The sequence below is a fragment of the Myotis brandtii genome, unplaced genomic scaffold, assembly GCF_000412655.1.
Source record: "Myotis brandtii unplaced genomic scaffold, ASM41265v1 scaffold354, whole genome shotgun sequence".
Lineage (NCBI taxonomy): Eukaryota > Metazoa > Chordata > Mammalia > Chiroptera > Vespertilionidae > Myotis > Myotis brandtii.
Genome location: NW_005363609.1, coordinates 435,137 through 441,380, shown reverse-complemented (window position 1 = coordinate 441,380; position 6,244 = coordinate 435,137).

Below are 6,244 nucleotides of genomic sequence, written 5' to 3'. Positions count from 1 at the left end.
CCTCACCCGCAGTGAAATCACAGAACCTGGACAGTCCTCACGGAGGCGAAGACGAGGCCCGGAGGCTGCAGGATCGATCGTTTCCATGAACTCCCCCACTCGACAATAGGAGCGACCGGCTGGCCTCGGTTGGTTGATGATAGCACACGGCGCGGGACCCCGGTCCCGTGGCCTAGAGACAGAGCTGGGCACAAGGGGCAGGGATGGGCAGAGGGGGAGGGGAGGCAGCAGCAAGGAGACGGGAACTCTCCTTAACTGGCGGTTAAGCACATCAGTACATTTCACCTCTACCGAACGGAACACTTGCATCTATCTCATCTCTTCTCCGAGGAGCCTGACGGCATAAATCAGGAGCAAGCCGAGTTTGTCAGGTCTGAAGCCCCTATGATGGTATGTGTCAAATCAGTTGTAGCTAATCTGTCCCGGGAGAATGCTGGCTTCATTACACTTGTATAGTTGAGTTCTTGCAGCATTACCGCTGTTTAATAGAACATGATTAGTCATCACCGGGAAGAAAGCATATTAGCCGAGGAGGCAGTTACGCAGCACGCTCTGGTGATTGCCGCGATGTGATTGCAATACTCTTAGAAGCATCATATTATCCCAGACATGTTCTTCCGAGCCCTTGGAGCCCTCCTTTCTAAATTCACTGTCATAATTTAGTATCTGTTTAATTTTTCAGTCCAAAGAGAGGAAATCAGTTGCTGAGTTGTATTTGACTGCAGTCTCCTTGGTGCAAAAACAAAACGGGAAAAATAAATAAGAGCAGCTCAGAAATTCCGGAGGAAATCGCGAATTTCAGCCGACAGTGACATGCCGGTGCATTTAGGAAGCCGGGTAAATGCATAAAAAGCTACCCCCCCCCACCCCCCGAACAGGAGAGATATTTTATGTCCTTTTGCCAAGGTGGACGTCTTGGGTCCCAGTCACTCCCGGGCCACGTTGCCCAAGTCGCACAGGCTCCTGTGTTGTGTCTTCAGATGAGATGTGTGGAAATGTATTGGAATAAAAGAAGTTCATAAATATGCATTGATTTTTGTACAGACGAATGGCACCTCTGTTAATTTATAAATGGAACTGGATGTGAACTAATAATGTGCAACTAGTTGAGATAAGCGGGTTACAGATCATTGTACATGGAGAGTGTTCGCAGCGGTAAACACTTCCATTAACGTGATATACAGCTTTGAAAAGGGGGCGCATCAGAATAAGATGGTAGTGCAATTTGCTTATTAAAATCGAGAAAGAGAAAAAAAAAAAAAGGCCCAAGCCTATTAGAGAGCGAGGAGGGGGCATGTGAGCCCTCACTGTGGGAAGCGTGACTTAGATCTGAGACCGCTTTTGCTGGCCAGGGGGAGGGGCTCTGCCAGGCAGGGCACGATTTCCCAAATGCCAGACCCGGTGCTTGGCAGTGGTAGACGGGGACCCCCACCGATGGTTCTGTGGCACAGACCGGCCCACAAGAATCCCTAAGGCTGACTTGGTGGCCGGGCCGTCCATTTCAGTACAGCCCCTGAGTGTCATCATGGGATCAGGCTGCTTCAGGCTTCAGCCACCTCCAGCATGGTGGCTAAACACAGTAACGCAAATCCGGACACCCTGGGTTAAAAAGGAAAGGGGCGGGGTGTGCCCGGAGGCCGGGGGCAGTGTGGCAGGGGAAGAGGGTTGGCGCGTGGCAGGGAACACGGGCTGACCTGGCCCAGGACCACAGGACCACGTTCGCCCGGCAGCCTCAGGACATTCCTTGCTCTCCTATATTAAATCTTCTATTTTGTAAGAGTTTTTCCTCTTCTTTCACTTTTTTTTTAAAAAAATTAAAGTAGGTGGGAATAAATAAAGCTTTATACAGAAGTTGTATGGAGGCCAGTGTTCCGTGGGCACCTGTAAGCTCCCTTCAGCTCCGGGGAACGTGGCCGTTTCCACAAAGGCCGGGTGCAGACAGCAGGCCCGGGGTCCCTCCGCCGAGTTCAGGGCTGTGCGCCGCCGCTGTGCGGTGGTGGTAAACGCGAACAGGAAGAAAAGTCCTTGCCTGTTTTTGAAGAAGCAGCACTGCCCTAGCCCAGCTCCACACATTAGCCTCCACGCAGCCGCTAGCACAGACTGTATGTAGTGAGCACAGATAGAGTATAAATGAAATTCTTAAGTTATTTCATCGTAGTGAGTCCCCACTGTAGGGATGCTTTATCACAGTGAAGCCTTCTGAAAGGAAAGGGGATTCCTCGTAAGGCTTCTCTTGGGATGTATATGAGTATGTACATATGATTATATGTGTTTATAATATAATATTTTCCCAAATGACTTGTTTTTTCACAGCCTTTCACGGCCCGAATGCTAGATTGGTTCTCCCCCTTCCCTCCCTCCAGCACGGGGACCTCACAGTTCCTCCTGGGAAAACTCGGCCCCTCTTCTGCTCTTTTCGGCGACGGTGGTGGCTCCAGGGGGCAGCCTGCTTTCTTGAGTTTGGGCAACAGAGGAAAGGCATCCGTGGGTCCCCAGGGTTTTGTTTCCCGGCCCAGGTGACGGGTAGCTAATGTTTGTATCTCGGTATCAGACTAGAAGCCCTTTGCCGACAGCGCTGTCGACCCGGCTGAGAGCCTCACTAACCCCCGGGCTGGGCAGCAAGGACCAGGCTGGTGTCAGGAAGAACCAGTTTGGGACGGGGCCTGAGTTTGCATTGTTTGTGTCCTTGTGCATCCTATGAAGTGACGGTGCCGTGAGAACCCACACACCCTTCCTGCTCAGAATTCACGTTTTCCCTTAGAGGAGAAACCGCCGCTGGAGAAGGGCAGGTGGTCGCTCGTGAGGGTGGCCGTGGTGGCCTCGCTGGGTTCCTTTCGCGGCGAAGAAAACCCCGCAGAGGAAGTAGCCTTGATTCTGACCTGGTGTGGGTGAGCCTTGAGGACCAGGGTGGACAGATGGTTTCCGAAGCCCAGAACCCTAGTCGTGGTCCCTGTCCCTTTCGTTTCCTGTCCTCCCGGGAGGTGAGCAGCCTGAGGGTGAGTGAGTGACATGCTCAGGGGTCCTCGGTGCCCCGGCAGGTGCAGTTTCCTGTCGTCTGGTGAGCACACACTGTGTGTGATTATCCCCGACAGCGGTGACGGCGGCAGGTGCTTGCTGGTCACGGGGCTGCAGGGCCCAGAGAGGGCAGCTCTTACTGACCTGGAGTCCCAGGTCAGCACCTCCCTGCGGGGCCGTGAGTCGGGCGGTCCAGGGCCTCGGCTCCTCCCGCCCCTCTCCTGACGTCTCGTCTGGCCTGAGGAGTCCGCTTGGACCGGCCTCTGCCATCCAGCGTAGCCCCGGTCTGTCCCAGTTTACAGAGTCCTCACACATTCAGGGTCAGTCCCCACATGTGCAAAGAAGCCGTCACTGCCCTCATAAGGGAAAAACACGGCCCAGCGAGACAGCCAGCCCAGGGTCAGGCCGACCGGGGTCACCGCTTCGCTGCCACACCTGTGCCTCCTCGGGCGCGCCTCCAGCTTCTCGCACTCTTTCGTCATCTGGCACTGGGTGGCCTTGCAGGGTGTGGTGACATGTCAGACCAGCGTGGTGAATGGGAGCCCGATGCCCAGCCAGGGGCTGGATGCTCAGAGATGGGTGTGTTTATTAAGAACTGAGAGGTGGGTAGGACCAAAGCCAGAGCACAGGCCCGGAGAGCTGCCCGAGCTGGCGCCGTGTCCTCAGGAGCTGGTGACGCACCTGTACCCCCCTCCGTGTGAGCCGCTGACCCTCTCTCTGCTGAGCCTGTTGCTGCTCAGAGGCCCCTGCCCCCGAAGGCCCTCTCCCCAGGGGGATGAGCCCAGTGCCCAGTTACCATCTCGGCAGCCCCACTTACCAAATTGTACCCTCCGTCTCTTCAGTCCAAGATTGATCTTCCAGAGGCAAAGCAAGGGTGGAGCCTTGCCCCGTGCCACTCGTAATGTTGCCTTAGGCCCAAGATGACCCCCTGTCCCCTGCTCCCCGTTGTGTGGCTGGCGTGGACAGGCCCCTCCCTTCAGATGCCACCTCCCCCTGCTCCCCGTTGTGTGGCTGGCGTGGACAGGCCCTTCAGATGCCACCTATGGGCGCCGGGAGGCTGCTGTGTCACACTCCTGTCTGGTCCTCGTTTCCGGGTCCTTCTACCTCCTCTGAACGTCGGGGCCTGCGGAGGGCACCCTGGCTGGTGTGGCTCTGGGTGCTGCCGCCCTCGCTGTCTCCTCTCCCTCCCTGGGCATCCCCTCCGGGGCTGCCTTCCCGTTGTTCACTTGTCTTGTGCCTGCACCTGGCGGTCGCATCTTCCCCCTCGAGTTGCCAACGGGTCCTGTCCATGCCCCCTCCCAGCTTCGCTCATGGATTGACATGGGTTCCCATGGCTCCAACTCTGCCAGCCCTTTCTCCTTGCATTTAGAATGTTCTGGAAACCAGGAGGACGTCCACATTCCCGCCTAGGGAGGCTCAGAAGCCTGGCAACATGTAGCTGCTCTAAGAGTGTGGTGAAATCTCAGACACTTCTCAAAAGGCAGAATCGGAAGCAGATCCGTTACTCCCTGGGCTGCTTCCCGCCCCCACCTCTTCTCTCTCTCTCTCTCTCTCTCTCTCTCTCTCTCTCTCTCACACACACACACACACACACACACACACACCCGCAAGGCCGGTGCGACTTTCCTAGAACTCCCCTGGGTTGTACTTATGTCCTTCAAGCACACACATTGAAAAGCAGCTGGGAGGGAATTCAACTAGAATGTGCAGAAGATGCACATCTTCCTTCCGCAGGAATTAGTTTATTTCTGACCCTCCTCCAGCGTGGGCGGGCTTCGCACCTTGTGGGCCATGTGTCGGAGTGATTTTCACCCCCATCCTTCACCAAAAAGCCAAATAAGGGCCTTTGGCACAAGACTTGCATTTTCGCCCTCGGCCATTATCGCCATGTCTTTCTCATCGGGATTCCCTCGTGCTCTCTGCGGGAAGCTGTGGTCAGTGAGTCTGGTGTGGGCCACACCCCAGGGCGGCCAGGCCAGGGCCCAGGTGTGCTGCTCCTGGGCGGGGCCAGCCACCCGCCTGGCCTGCCGAGAGGCGGGTCTGCCCCCTCTGCCCCGTGTCCTACTGCACTGGGGGGCCCGCCTTTTAGTCCATGTGTCCGATTCCTTCCCAGAGAGAGCGGGAGCCCTGGGGGTGATGCAGACATCACTGCCAGGAAGCAGGCGCTGAGCCCAGGGTGCCCTCACCTCCGTCACTGCAGGCGGTGCAGGGTCAGCGCAGCCTGTTAGACCCCTCACCTCTCCCCTCACGAGGAGAAAGCAACAATTTACACATTATTATTTCAACAACGCGTGTTCTTCCCCTTAGAGAAGAAATGCTGTCCTTCAACCGTTTTTTAAACAAGATCAATGGATTCCCTCTTTAATTTTGGAAGTCTGCTGCTTTTTTAAAAAAGACAGATTGACACTTTTTTTCCAGTTTCGGTTTTTCAGTTTGAATCCAAGTTAGAATTAAGGGACATTTCATCAGTAGAGAATTCTGTAAAACCAAAATGTCTGTCTATAATCCGGGATTTTTAGATCTCCCAGGTCCTAGAAGAATTTCAGTTCCACCAGCAACCGTAGATTTGAAAACCTCTCCCCACCTCGCTTCCGTTAGGAGCTGCTCGTTTGCTCTCAGATGGCAGCATTTGGTTCTGAGGTTTTGCCTGGTGAGTAAATGCTCTTTTGTGAGGCCCTCCTCCCATCAAAGGGCTTTGGTGCCAGGGGTGGGCAGGTCGGGCAGTTGTGCCCCACAGCACCCGGCGTGGCACTGGGGCTGCGGGTGTCGGGAGGCGCTGCCTGGTGAGACAGACAGACGTGGGCCTCCAGGCAGGTGTGTGTGCAAGTGAGATGCCTTGTGAGTGTGCGAGGGGTCGGCTCAGGGCTGGTTTTTCCTTGTGACCTGGCATGTGGCACCTCCGGGGAGTAGAGATAAGCCATGTGCGCGGACAGATCTGGAGTTCTGTCAGTGGGAGGTGTAGGGCCTTTGTCTCGAGATGCAGGTGAAAGAAAGGAACCAAACCAGGTGTTGGGGACTCTCCCAGGGGAACAGGCCCCCTTAACACCCCAGCTGTCGGAACAGCTGCCTCGAATCAAACTGCCCTCACCTCCCCGAGCCAGTCGGTGCACACAGCGGCTGGAAGCTGGTGTCTGAGCTGGTTCCAGAACTCTTGTAAAAGGAGCTCTCACCCCCTGGAAGCTCACTCCGTGAGTGGTGGTTCATGTAAATTGAAGGAGTTTGGGCGCAG